The 14,967-nt window shown below is 45.9% G+C and overlaps 1 protein-coding gene across 2 annotated transcripts in view; it reads left to right on the top strand.

Annotated features, from left to right (window-relative positions):
* HOXD3 (homeobox D3) overlaps positions 1 to 14,967 on the top strand; it is a 328,853-nt gene that overhangs the window by 37,302 nt on the left and 276,584 nt on the right. For both annotated transcript variants that reach the window (XM_068245450.1, XM_068245449.1), the window contains exon 2: positions 13,199 to 13,268. The gene's annotated coding sequence lies outside the window, so the exon portion shown is untranslated. The remainder of the gene's footprint in view (positions 1 to 13,198; positions 13,269 to 14,967) is intronic.

Raw genomic sequence — 14,967 nt, 5'->3', positions numbered from 1 at the left:
CTCTATTGCGTACATTGCCAGTTCGTGCCAGGTGTCTAGCTTCGATACCCAATAGTTGAAGGGTGCAGATGGATTGTTCAACACAGCTACGCCATCTGACATGTAGTCCTTGACCATCTTCTCCAGGCGATCGGTGTTGGAGGTGGATCTGCACGCTTGCTGTTCTGTGGGCTGCTGCATGGGTGTCAGAAAATTTTCCCACTCCAAGGACACTGCCGATACCATTCCCTTTTGGGCACTAGCTGCGGCTTGTGTTGTTTGCTGCCCTCCTGGTCGTCCTGGGTTTGCGGAAGTCAGTCTGTCGGCGTACAACTGGCTAGAGGAGGGGGAGGATGTCAATCTCCTCTCTAAAGTCTCCACAAGGGCCTGCTGGTATTCTTCCATTTTGACATGTCTGACTCTTTCTTCAAGCAGTTTTGGAACATTGTGTTTGTACCGTGGATCCAGAAGGGTATAAACCCAGTAATTGGTGTTGTCCAGAATGCGCACAATGCGTGGGTCGCGTTCAATGCAGTCTGGCATGAATTGAGCCATGTGTGCCAGAGTCCTGCCAGAATCCTCATCATCCTCTTGTGAGCGTTGTGATAGGTGTGATGCATCATAGTCGTCACCTTCTTCCTGGTCTGCTTCTGCTGACCATTCGCGCTGAATTGTGGAAGTCCAACATGCACCGATCTGGCCCTCGTCAGTGGTGGCATGAAATTCCTGCTCCAACTCCAGCTGTTCCTCCTCCTCTTCTTCGTCATAGCTGCTGGGGCCAGCGTTTCCTGAGGCAGATGGCCTGATGTTGGTATCATCACGCTGATCGTTTTCTCCTTCAGATTCCCCCAGTTGCATCATGACTGCTGTTTCCTTGATTTTCAACATTGACTTCTTCAGTAAACACAGCAGTGGTATGGTAATGCTGACTGAAGAGTTGTCACTGCTCACAAGCAACGTGGATTGCTCAAAATTTTGGAGGACTTGGCAGAGGTCCAACATGTTGGCCCAATCGGATCCACAGAAGCTTGGCAGCTGTCCGGATGCGCCTCGGTACTGCGCCGTTATGTACTGGACCACTGCACTCTTCTGCTCGCAAAAGCGGGCTAGCATGTGCAGCGTAGAATTCCAGCGCATAGGGACATCACACAGCAAGCGATGGTGGGGGAGATTGAAGCGCTCCTGCATCTTGGCGAGTGCCCCCGAAGCAGTACTGGAATTTCTACAATGTTTGGCCACTCGTCGCACCTTCAACAGAAGATCGGCCACGCCTGGGTATGTCCTCAGGAACCGCTGAACTACTAGGTTCATCACGTGTGCCAGGCAAGGGATGTGTGTCAGCTTAGCCAACCTTAAAGCGCGAATGAGATTACTCCCATTATCACACACAACCATGCCCGGTTTCAGGTCCAGCGGTGCCAGCCACAAATCCGTCTGTTCCTTTATTCCCCTTCAAATTTCCTCCCCTGTGTGCTGCTTATCCCCAAGGCAGATCAGCTTCAGCAACGCTTGCTGACGCATGCCAACAGCTGTGCTGCACTGCTTTCACGATCCTACTGCTGCTGGGTTAGCGTTTCCGGATGAGGTACAGCTTTGAGATGCGTTGGAGGAGAAGGAGTCAGAGAGGTAGGTGCTGCTGTTGTTATCCAGTGGGAGGGACGGGAGTGGAGCTGTTTGCGGCGTGGGCAACACCCGCGCCGTAGCAGGTGAGGAATCGCTGCCAGGCTCCACAAGGTTCACCCAGTGCGCGGTAAGGGAGATGTATCGACCCTGGCCGAATGCACTCGTCCAGGTGTCAGTGGTGAGGTGAACCTTGCAGGCAACGGCATTCTTCAAGCTTCGGGTTATTTTGCTGACCACGTGCTCATGCAACTCAGGCACTGCAGAGCGCGCAAAGTGGTAGCGGCTGGGAACCACGTAACGTGGGATGGCCACTGACATCATGCCCTTGAAGCTGTTTGTCTCCACCACTCGATATGGCAGCATTTCGCAGGCCAGAAGCTTGGCTATGCTGGCTGTTAGTGCCACGGCCCGGGGGTCATTTGCTGGCAATTTCCTCTTGCGCTCAAGCATCTCCGAGACAGACAACTGAACCGTAGGGCTGCACACTGAACGGCTGTTGGTTGTTGTGTTTGATGACTGGGAGACCTCAAGAGCACTATTCCGGAAAGTGACAGTGTCAGCGTCGTCTGATGTTTGTGAATGTTGTTGTGAACCACGCAATGGCTGGGCTACTGCTGCTGCTGAGGAGGGTCTGGTGGTGAGTCTGGTGACCCCAAGGGAGGTAGTGTTGCTGGTACCCTGTCCTGCCGTATTTGCCCACAGAGTGGGATGTTTGGATACCATGTGGCGGGTCATGCTGGTGGTGGAGAGGTTGTTAATATGTTTCCCCCTGCTCAAGCGGGTCTTGCACACCTTGCAAATCACCATGGTACCATCCTCACTGCAGTCTTCAAAGAAAGGCCAGACTTTGGAGCACCTGCCTTGCTGGCGATTTCTGTTTGCGCCTCTTTTGCGTCTCACTTGAACTTCCACGCTTGTGGTGCCTGAAATTTCGCGCCGCCTACCTTGTGGCACAAGGCGAACTCGTGCAGCAGTGGGTTCTTCAACAGACTCATCTGCGCTGCTACGACGGCGATGTTCTCCTTCACATACAAAATCTGGGTCTCTGTCAACATTGTCCATACCCTCCTCCTCTTCCATCTCCTCAAACTCGTCATATGTGATTTTGGGCCGCCGCCGTGGAGTAGAGCTCCCCACAACAACCTCTGCGCAGCACACTCCAACGTCGTCTTCAAGATCTGCTCGGCCGACCTCCTGCAATTGAAACCCCTCCTGCCCAACTTGCTCTGGGATTTGGGTTTTAAAGTCCTCCTCGGACTCGCCTTGCATTTCAGTGCGCGGTGCATCCCACAGTCAATGGTTGTGAATCCGGGCACAAAATTTCTGGCTGTTCCATTGACCTTTGAAAGGTGGAAGTTTGTTGGGCTGGGAATAGCTCCTGCGAATACCCCATTGTGTCCTGAGGAAATTCTTCGGACTGGTTATTTGGCAGTTGTGTGCGTGGTGTCGCTGCCGGTTGTGTCAGCTTTGTGCCCACTGGCTCCTTGTAACTGGCTGAGGACTCGGACCTCGTGCGTGATGTGCTGGTGCTGCTTAACCCACTGCTGGACGCTTGAGAGGTTATCCAATTAATTATCTGGTCCTGTTCTTTTGGATTTGTGAGGGTTGATTTCCTGGACAACATGGGTGGTATTGAGTGGGTTTTCTTCGGTGCTCCACTGTGGCCTGTACATGAACTGTCAGGGGGAACACCTCTTCCCTTGCCCCTCCCTCTTTCACAGGATTTCTTCTTCATTTCACTTATCCTTAAAGTACACGCTGACTGGCAGCAGTACAGTGGCAGTACTTAAATGCTATACAGTGGCGGGTGAGCGGTGTACTACTATTCCCAGCAGCGACACAGAGCACAATGCTATACAGTAGTGGGTGAGCGGTGTACTACTATTCCCAGCAGCGACACAGAGCACAATGCTATACAGTGGTGGGTGAGCGGTGTACTACTATTCCCAGCAGCGACACAGAGCACAATGCTATACAGTGGTGGGTGAGCGGTGTACTACTGTTCCCAGCAGCGACACAGAGCACAATGCTATACAGTGGTGGGTGAGCGGTGTACTACTATTCCCAGCAGCGACACCGAGCACAATGCTATACAGTGGTGGGTGAGCAGTGTACTACTGTTCCCAGCAGCGACACAGAGCACAATGCTATACAGTGGTGGGTGAGCGGTGTACTACTATTCCCAGCAGCGACACAGAGCACAATGCTATACAGTGGTGGGTGAGCGGTGTACTACTGTTCCCAGCAGAGACACAGAGTGGCAGTAAACACAATGCTATATAGTGTGGCTGAGCGGTGTACTACTGTTCCCAGCAGCGACACAGAGCACATTGCTATACAGTGGTGGGTGAGCGGTGTACTACTGTTCCCAGCAGAGACACAGAGTGGCAGTAAACACAATGCTATACAGTGGTGGCTGAGCGGTGTACTACTGTTCCCAGCAGAGACACAGAGTGGCAGTAAACACAATGCTATATAGTGTGCGTGAGCGGTGTACTACTATTCCCAGCAGCGACACAGAGCACAATGCTATACAGGGTGAGCGGTGTACTACTGTTCCCAGCAGACACACAGAGTGGCAGTAAACACAATGCTATATAGTGTGGGTGAGCGGTGTACTACTATTCCCAGCAGCGACACAGAGCACAATGCTATACAGGGTGAGCGGTGTACTACTGTTCCCAGCAGACACACAGAGTGGCAGTAAACACAATGCTATATAGTGTGGGTGAGCGGTGTACTACTATTCCCAGCAGCGACACAGAGCACAATGCTATACAGGGTGAGCGGTGTACTACTGTTCCCAGCAGAGACACAGAGTGGTAGTAAACACAATGCTATATAATGTGGGTGAGCGGTGTACTACTATTCCCAGCAGCGACACAGAGCACAATGCTATACAGGGTGAGCGGTGTACTACTGTTCCCAGCAGACACACAGAGTGGCAGTAAACACAATGCTATATAGTGTGGGTGAGCGGTGTACTACTATTCCCAGCATCGACACAGAGCACAATGCTATACAGGGTGAGCGGTATACTACTGTTCCCAGCAGAGACACAGACTGGCAGTAAACACAATGCTATATAGTGTGGGTGAGCGGTGTACTTCTATTCCCAGCAGCGACACAGAGCACAATGCTATACAGGGTGAGCAGTGTACTACTGTTCCCAGCAGACACACAGAGTGGCAGTAAACACAATGCTATATTGTGTGGGTGAGTGGTGTACTACTATTCCCAGCAGCGACACAGAGCACAATGCTATACAGGGTGAGCGGTGTACTACTGTTCCCAGCAGACACACAGAGTGGCAGTAAACACAATGCTATATAGTGTGGGTGAGCGGTGTACTACTATTCCCAGCAGCGACACAGAGCACAATGCTATACAGGGTGAGCGGTGTACTACTGTTCCCAGCAGACACACAGAGTGGCAGTAAACACAATGCTATATAGTGTGGGTGAGCGGTGTACTACTATTCCCAGCAGCGACACAGAGCACAATGCTATACAGGGTGAGCTGTGTACTACTGTTCCCAGCAGAGACACAGAGTGGCAGTAAACACAATGCTATATAGTGTGGGTGAGCGGTGTACTACTATTCCCAGCAGCGACACAGAGCACAATGCTATACAGGGTGAGCGGTGTACTACTGTTCCCAGCAGACACACAGTGGCAGTAAACACAATGCTATATAGTGTGGGTGAGCGGTGTACTACTATTCCCAGCAGCGACACAGAGCACAATGCTATACAGGGTGAGCGGTGTACTACTGTTCCCAGCAGAGACACAGAGTGGCAGTAAACACAATGCTATATAGTGTGGGTGAGCGGTGTACTACTATTCCCAGCAGCGACACAGAGCACAATGCTATACAGGGTGAGCGGTGTACTACTGTTCCCAGCAGACACACAGAGTGGCAGTAAACACAATGCTATATAGTGTGGGTGAGCGGTGTACTACTATTCCCAGCAGCGACACAGAGCACAATGCTATACAGGGTGAGCGGTGTACTACTGTTCCCAGCAGACACACAGAGTGGCAGTAAACACAATGCTATATAGTGTGGGTGAGCGGTGTACTACTTTTCCCAGCAGCGACACAGAGCACAATGCTATACAGGGTGAGCAGTGTACTACTGTTCCCAGCAGACACACAGAGTGGCAGTAAACACAATGCTATATAGTGTGGGTGAGCAGTGTACTACTATTCCCAGCAGCGACACAGAGCACAATGCTATACAGGGTGAGCGGTGTACTACTGTTCCCAGCAGACACACAGAGTGGCAGTAAACACAATGCTATATAGTGTGGGTGAGCGGTGTACTACTATTCCCAGCAGCGACACAATGACCGGGGGATCCTGGCTAGCCTGGCTGGAGAGAGAACTACCCTGCCTGCCTACCCAAAGCTAAACCCACAGACAAATGGCGGAGAAATTACGTGGATCGGGTATTTATTTACCCGAACCACGTGACCCGTTCGGCCAATCAGAGCGCGTTCGGGTCCGAACCACGTGACCCGTTCGGCCAATCACAGCGCTAGCTGAACGTTCGGGTAACGTTCGGCCATGCGCTCTTAGTTCGGCCATATGGCCGAACAGTTTGGCCGAACACCATCAGGTGTTCGGCCGAACTCGAACATTACCCGAACAAGGTGATGTTCTGCAGAACCCGAACAGTGGCGAACACTGTTCGCCCAACACTAATCCTAAGGGTGGCCATTAACGATCCAATATTTTTCATCTAATCTTACCAAATCTATGTAATAGAAGAGTAAACTTAGTGAATATATTGAATGGATAACTATAGGCAGTTCCCTTATATTACATAGGAATGGTAAGATTGGATGAAAAGAATTGAATTGTTAGTGGCCACCTTTGTCCTTCCTGAAAGTCTCTGTATTAAAGGTTGTAGGTATAAGTCAAGCTAGTCCCCAAGGTGTTCCCCAAATTATCCGGTCCCCAAGACAATGGACTTACCCTTAGTTAACCAACACAGTTTATGAATTTTTATAAAGCGGTATAATATTGGGATTACGGGGTGCCTAATTTTAACCACTTCACATCCAGACCTTGTTTTCCACTTATGGACCAGAGCAGTTTTGACAGTTTAGCTATGTCCCTATTTAATTAGCAATAACTTTATCCCTACTTATGACACAGAAATGAAATATATATTGGTTTTTTTTCAAGACAAATTAGGCTTTCATTGTATGACATTTTTTCCCTCGAGCAATTTTGATTTCTATGCATTTTAATGGGAAAACATGGAGAAAAATAGAAAAAAACACATTATTTCTCAGTTTTACCAATTCCAGTTTAAAAATAAAAAGTGCTACTGTAGATAAAAACACAAATTTTGTTTGGCTATTCTTACCGCTTATCACAAAACTTAGATTATGTTCCTGTCACAATTTATGGTGAAGATATTTTGATTCTGAAATAAGGCTACAGAGTGTATTTTTCACCACAAACTGAGAAAATAAAAGTATTTTTAATGGTAAAAATCAATCTCATTAGCTCAGGAAACATATATTCCTGTTCATTAATTAGTGCTGCATCAGATAGTGCCAGAAATGTGCACAGGAGGAGGCCCAATCCTGCACAGCACTGCTTCTGCTACAAGACGTATATCTACTGACTCGTGGCTTAGATGAAGTCACAGAGGATGTAGATATACTGTAGTGGTGGATACAGTGGTTAATAACATTGACTGTGCCTATAATGAGTACTCCCATTGTCTCCTCAATGGATAACAATAAATTATATTCTGGTTTATTTTCAGGGGTTGGGTCAGAGGATAAATGGATGTATGTGTCCATATCATTGAGTTGCCTGATTCTATCACTTCTATAGTTCTCCGCATTGAGAACAATCACGGCCCTTTTTTAATACCTGCAGCCAAGTGTTCAAAAATATCTTCCTGCGTAGTTTGTCTTATGACCTTGCATCTTCTCTGTGGCATCCATCTGGATGGGATTTCATCATTTTTTTGTGACAAGGAGAACTTCACGTCTGGGTTTTTGAGTAGATTATGCTTTTGTTTGCAAATACCACCACCATTTTAAGGCTGCAGTTCAGCTATGCAAAGACCCCAGGCCTGGATTTACCTCACAGGAGCCTGTAGGCACAGATGATCTGGCACTTTAGACTTCACCCTCCATGAACCTACAAACACCCGCCGAACTTCACCGCAAGTGTACTGGCTGGCCCAGCTGTCACTTCTCCCTTACTTTCTTGCCCGTCATAGGTTGCTACAAGTGCCCCTTTCTATTAGGTAGCCAGAAGGTCCCTCAATATTAAGTAGCTAGAGGTGCCCCGACTGAAGATCGATTTCGTCAGTGGAATGCTAAGAGCTGGGTGAGTAACCTCTCATTTACTCTCTCATCAGGACTCTGCATAGGGAAGGAGAAAGGGAGGTGCTTGAGGAGGGGAGTGAGACGCCTTTTTATCATTAGGCGCCTGTAGGCACATGCCTACAGTGCCTTACGGAAAATCCAGCCCTGAAAGACCCACTGTGTGTTGTAATTACTGAAACTAGCGGGTTGATTCACTAAAAGACATTAATGTTTCTGTATGAAGACAGTGGACAACAATATTGCCAGTACTAATGCCAACATAGTACCACACGTTGTGCAATTATCGTGACCCGTGGCATATGGGTAACACAAGCATTGCATTGGTAATGTAAATGTAATTTGAGATCATGGACACACACCAATGCAAGTATAGATAAGTGCAAGGGTCTGCCCATCAAAGCACACATAGTCAACAACAACAAATAACATTTGTAAAGCGCTTTTCTCCCATTGGACTCAAAGCGCATAAGCATGGCTCCGACCATTGTGGTACAGAGGAAGAATTTTATAAGTCTGGAAATGCCAGGCTAAACAGGTGGCTTTTCAGTCTGAATTTGAATAGCTCCAGGGATGGTGCTGTCTTTACTGGGTGTGGCAGGGAGTTCCAAAGAGTAGGGACAGCATGACAGAAGGCTTTATCTCCAGATTTTTTGAGGTGCACTCTGGGAGTGACCAAGTTTATAGAACTTGCTGATCTGAGGTTGTGAGAGGTGTGGTGCAGCTTCAGCAGGTCCTTCATGTATCCAGGGCCCAGATTGTGCAGGGATTTGACTGTCGGCAGTCCAATCTTGAAGAGTATTCTCCATTCTACTGGTAGCCAGTGCAGTGAGCGAAGGATCGGTGGAATGTGACAGTGGCAAGGCTGCTTTGTTAGCAATATGGCAGCAGCATTCTGCACTAATTGCAGGCGATGCCGGTCCTTTTTGGGGAGGCCAGCATAAAGGGCATTGTAGTAGTCCAGCCGTGATGTGATGAAGGCGTGGACTAGGGTTGGAAGATCCTCTGGGGGAATCAGATGTTTAATCTTTGCAATGTTCTTCAGATGAAAGTAGGAAGATTTAACTACAGATGAAATTTGGTTTCTAAAACTCAATTTCCCATCGATTAGTACGCCAAGGCTGTGCACAAGGTTGGAGCTGTTTATGTCTGAATTCCCAATCCTGATTGGTGTTGCTTTAGGATAGAGCTGTTTTGATGGCGAGTGCTGGCTTTGGACAAACAGGACCTCAGTTTTGTCAGCATTTAGTTTCAACCAGTTATCATTCATCCATGCCTGTAGCTCAGCTAAGCAAGAGTTTATTTTTGGGGTAGGGTCTGTTCCACCAGGTTTGAAGGACAGGTATGGCTGTGTGTCATCGGCGTAGCAGTGGTACGTCAGGCCATGACGTAGGATAAGTGTACCGAGTGGCAACATGTAGATTGCAAACAGCAGAGGGGACAGGATTGATCCTTGTGGCACTCCGAATTGTAGAGGTGCAGGTTTGGACATTATAGGACCTAGGAAAACTCTCTGTGTTCTGTCAGTCAGGAATGATATGAACCACTGGAGGACTGATCCACTGATGCCACAGTACTCCTGCAGTCTGTTAAGCAGGATTTCGTGGTCAACTGTATCAAAAGCCGCTGAGAGACCCAACAGGATTAGGATGGAGCATTCCCCTCTGTCCCTTGCAATGAGCAGGTCGTTGCAGACTTGGATGAGGGCTGTTTCACAGCTGTGGTGTTTCTTAAAGCCAGACTGTAGAGGGTCCAGGATGTTGTTTACTGACAGACTGGTTACAAGTTGCAGATAGACAGCCTTTTCAATAACTTTACCTAAGAAGGGGAGGTTGGAGACAGGTCTGTAGCTGCTTATAGCATCTGGATCCATGGAAGGTTTTTTAAGAAGGGGCTTGATGATTCCTTCTTTTAGAGAGCTAGGAAACCTCCCTGCTTGCAGAGAGCAATTTACTATTTTGTGAAATGCTGGACCAAGCAGGTCAGGGCATTTCAGCATATGTTTAGTTGGTCCAGGGTCCAGGTCGCAGGTTGTCTGGCGGAGGCAACGGAGGATGTCTGAGATCTCTTTCTCAGTAATACTTTTGAAGTCAGTCCAGGGTGTTAGGTTGTTTTTGCAACTACTTCCAGGAGTTGAATAAGTCTTAGGTGCTGTGGACTTTATTCAGGAATAGAAGCTTAATTGACAGTGACAAGAAAAAACAAGTCCCAAGCATCAGCGATTACATTACATTGATCAAAGTCCTTTCCAAAGGCAAGGTGTAAAACGACAATGTAGAAAGAACAGCAGCATGGATATCTTCACATTCTAAAATAGTCAATTAGTTATAGGGAAGCGATCTGTTGGCAACTTCAAAACCTAGGCTGCTCCGCATGCAAAGAGGTGCACTGTAGAAAAGACAAAAGAAGGAGTGCAAAAGAAAGTTTCTTACTGGCTTCCCAGCAGCTGATCCTGCAGCCGCCACCACTGAAAGTTGGATCCAACGTGGAGAGCTGGAGAAGTGTCCTTGTCCAGGAGCCTGGTCCCCCCACTGTGCTTACTGCTGCATAAGTTAGCTTATACAAAAGAGAGGCCTGTTCAGGGGGCTATAGCCCTTAATTTGCACAGAACCTGTGCGCACACTTTCTTTTGTCTTTTCCACATTTTAAAATACAAACACATGTCCTTGGGTTAGGCCACGGACCTATGCCTTATGCAGTTTCAAGTGTAACTTCACTTAAGTTCATGGAAGCATTGTTATGGTAATTTAAGATGCATTACCATAGCAACACTCGCATCAATCCCTATCTTTCAAACTGTTCAGAAGACGTACTAGCCCATGGTGGTGTATTCCATCACCCTGATTGTGTGGACTTGTACCAAGTTGGTGTGTCTTTTTGAGGTCTGCAATTGAATGGAGGGACCATGAGGCGGTGAGAAACTATACATGTTATTAGTGATTGCATATATACAGCCACTTGTAGGATCTACGCTTTGCCTTGCTTGCTTTGCCACTGTGGGAACTTTTTGGCCTAACATACTAACACAGAACTGGAGCCTTGCAGATTAGTGTGACCTTCCTTTTCAGTCTGGCCAGCAGTGTGATTGGTGTGTGTTTGTCAGAGTGGTGGGATGGCCATCTCATGCTGTTTTTAAAATCATTTTTGTGTATATCATTGAAATAAAACGAATTTTGATAATTTTTGATACTCTATGTGGTTTAGTGATCATTGGGATTACCTGTAGCTTTATCACCTCTCCTTTTTTGTGCTATTGTTCAGAAGACTCACAGGCCAGATGAGGACTATGTCACTGAATTCTGTGAAGGTATCAGTGACACTTACTTGAATGATTCCAGTTTCAAATGTGAGCTCTTCATTGGCTTTTCTGAGATTTTAAAGAATGAACTGACAGAGCTGGAACCCCAAATTCTCTTGAAGTATTTATCAGAATATCCACAAGGTGTGAAGAGAACCTATTTTTGTGCACATGCAAAAGGATGGTTTCATCCAGCCTTTCCTCACGACAAAGGAATGCTTAAAGTGAACCGAGCACCTTTTTAGCACTCAGGACATTTCTATAGCACATGAAAAATGCATGCCAACAATCTGTTTCATTATTAAAATAAACTTTTATTTTACCTTGTATTTTACAATCAAAGGAGTTTTAATAGCCTGTTTCAGCAGCCTGACAGTCCGCAGAAATCTCAGGAAGCTAATTGTTTTATTGAGCTAATTACCCAGAAGAAAACAATCTCTTTTCAACAACAAAGGGGGTGGGTAATTTAGACTGTTTGACACACACAATGTTTTTGAAGAAACAGTCCTAATTACCCACCCCCTTTTTTTGTTGAAAAGAGATTGTTTTCTTCTGGGTAATTAGCTCAATAAAACAATTAGCTTCCTGAGATTTCTGCAGACGGTCAGGCTGCTGAAAAAGCCTATTAAAACTCCTTTGATTGTAAAATACAAGGTAAAATAAAAGTTTTTTTTAATAATGAAACAGATTGTTGGCATGCATTTTTCATGTGCTATAGAAATGCCCTGAGTGCTAAAAAGGTGCTCGGTTCACTTTAAAGGACAACTGTAATGAGAGGGATATGGAGGCTGCCATATTTATTTCCTTTTAACCAATACCATTCATAGGTAGCCGCTGTTGCTCACTTAACCACTTCAGCCTTCAGTCGTTTTCACTTTATGCATCCGAGCAATGTTCACCTCCCATTCATTAGCCTATAACTTTATCACTACTTATCACAATGAACTGATCTATATCTTGTTTTCTCCGCCACCAATTCGGCTTTCCTTGGGTGGTACATTTTGCTAAGAGCCACTTTACTGTAAATGCATTTTAACAGGAAGAATAAGAAAGAAACGGAAAAAATGCATTATTTCTCAGTTTTCAGCCATTATAGTTTTAAAATAATACATGCCTCCATAATTAAAACTCACGTATTGTATTTGCCCATATGTCCCGGTTATTACACCGTTAAAATTATGTCCCTATAACAATGTATGGCGACAATATTTTCTTTGGAAATAAAGGTGCATTTTTTAGAATAAAAAAAATATAGAAATATTTCATCTTTACATTGATATTTAAAAAGTTTAGACCCTTAGGTAAATATTTACATTTTTTTTTTTATTATTATTGTAATGTTTTTTTTGTTAATATTAAACATTTTATTTGGGTATTTTTTTGGAGGGTGGGATGTAAACATTACTTTTATAATGGAAATGTGTGTTAAGTTTTATTTTTTTTACTTTTAGTTGTAGTTTTACTTTTTGGCCACAAGATGGCGGCCATGAGTTTGTTTACATGACTTCCCTCTAAGCGTAACATACGCTTAGAGGGACGCATGGGGGACGCAACAGCCAGAAAAAGCGGAGCTTCTGAGAGAAGCTGTCGCTTTTTCTGCGGGTGAGAGGAATCAGTGATCGGGCACCATAGCCTGATTCACTGATTCGTGGGCTAACGATCCGCGGCTGGGAGCTCACAGGCACGCGCGCGATCGGCCCCAGGAGCGCGCGGACGCGCACATGGCCTCCTGGGTGTAGCTAGTACGTCCAGGAGGCCAAAGTAGTTAAAGCAGAATAATCACAAATACCTTCTGTTTTAAGAAGGCAAATTTACATTCAGTATTGATTTTTAGTAAAAGGGCTCTTCTGTCTCTTTTAGCTAGGGATGATCAATCGGATCAGAACTCAAATTTAAACTAAAGCAGAGGGATTAACTCACGCGTGATCTCATATACTTCACAGATGGAAGGAGGAAGTAGCTAATGAGCTAGAATATGACATGGAGGGCAGTGCACAGATGCGACAACAAAAAGTGAGTTGAAACCCCCAGCCGCAGTCTGCATACAGCAAACCTGTAAGTTTAAAATAGAGAGAAATCAAATACTTACTTCGGTAGAGGGACACCTCTGGAAGTTTGCGTCTGCACTCCTTCATGTATGGGAGAGCAACCGCAAACTTTGGGTTTGTCAACAGGAGCTTGTCAAAAAAAAAGGCGCATGCAACTGCACCTGTCTGTGATTGCACTGTGAAGACGCAGGATGACTCATGCTGGATGGAGAAAGCTGAGTCTGAGCGGCTTTGTACTACTGCGCAGGCTCAGGGCATCCTGTGCCTATGCAGTTCCATCACAGATGGGAGCACAGCCACACGCACCTGTTCGATAAGCCCTTGTTGAAGAAGTTATTATTATTATTTATTTATAAAGCGCCAACATATTCCGTGGCACTGTACAATGTAAGAAAACAAACAAAGGATACATAATGATGCAGACAATGATATACATCAAATATGAACACTGATACAAAATACAGCACTGCTGATTACAATTTGATTTAACATGATGACTAAAATGTGCAAACAGTTAAATTAATAACATTCCATGACACAAAAGGGTGAGAGCCCTGCCCTTGCGAGCTTACAATCTAAAGAATGGGGTGGAAACAAGAGGTGGGGAAGTATACAGTATATGTACAGGCAGTGCGTAATTAGGTTATTTAGTGGGTGCATGGCCTAAGCTAGAGAATATGCTTGTTGGAAAAGGTGGGTTTTGAGGGAGCTTTTAAAGATTTCAAAGGTGGGAGAATGGCGGATGTGTTGTAGAAGGGCATTCCAGAGGAGGGGTGAGGCACGTGAGAAGTCTTGTACACGTGAATGTGAGGAGGTAATTGTAGAAGAAGATAAAAGAAGCTCGTGTGCAGATCTGAGGTTGCGGTTGGGTTGGAGACTAGTGAGGAGATTTACAGGGGAGAGAGATTGTGGAGAGCTTTGTAGGTTAGGGTTAAGAGTTTGAACTGAATCCTCTCGTTAATTGGTAGCCAGTGAAGAGCTTGACAGAGAGGAGCAGCAGAGGAAGAGCGAGAGGATTGATGAATAAGTCGAGCAGCAGAGTTCAGTACAGAATTGAGCGGTGCTAGTCTGTTAGTTGGAAGTCCACCAAGCATAAGAGATATAATAAGAGCATGCACTAACATTTTGGTTGTGTCATGGGAGAGAAAAGGTCAGATACATGCTATGTTTTTGAGTTGGAGATGGCAGGAGCTGGTTAGGGAGTTAATGTGAGGAGTAAATGAGAGAGAAGAATCAAATATTACCCCTAAGCACCGTGCTTTGGGAACTGAAGTATTAGACGTGTTGTTAACATTTATTGTAATATCAGGCAAAGAGGTAGACAGGGATGGTGGAAAGACTATTAGTTCAGTTTTATTCATATTAAGTTTTAAGAAGCGAGAGGACATGAAAGAAGAAATAGCGGACAGGCAGTTGGGAACCCGTTTTGGGGTTCCATCACTAAAACGACTTGAGGGACAAGAAAGCCTCTGGATTATCCGGAGGCTTCCTTCTACTGAGGTAAGTACCCACTTTTTTTGATACCCAAAAATGTTGCTTCATATGTGAAGGTACCATCAGCAGAGCAAGTTAAGGTAGCCATACACTGGTTGATTTGCCATCAGATTCGACCAACAGATAGATCCCTCTCTGATCGAATCTGATCAGAGAGGAATCGTATGGCT

The sequence above is a fragment of the Hyperolius riggenbachi genome, chromosome 7 (assembly GCF_040937935.1).
Source record: "Hyperolius riggenbachi isolate aHypRig1 chromosome 7, aHypRig1.pri, whole genome shotgun sequence".
Taxonomy (NCBI): Eukaryota; Metazoa; Chordata; class Amphibia; order Anura; family Hyperoliidae; genus Hyperolius; species Hyperolius riggenbachi.
Note: the sequence above shows the minus strand (reverse complement) of the source record. Positions and strands in the feature narration are given on the sequence as shown.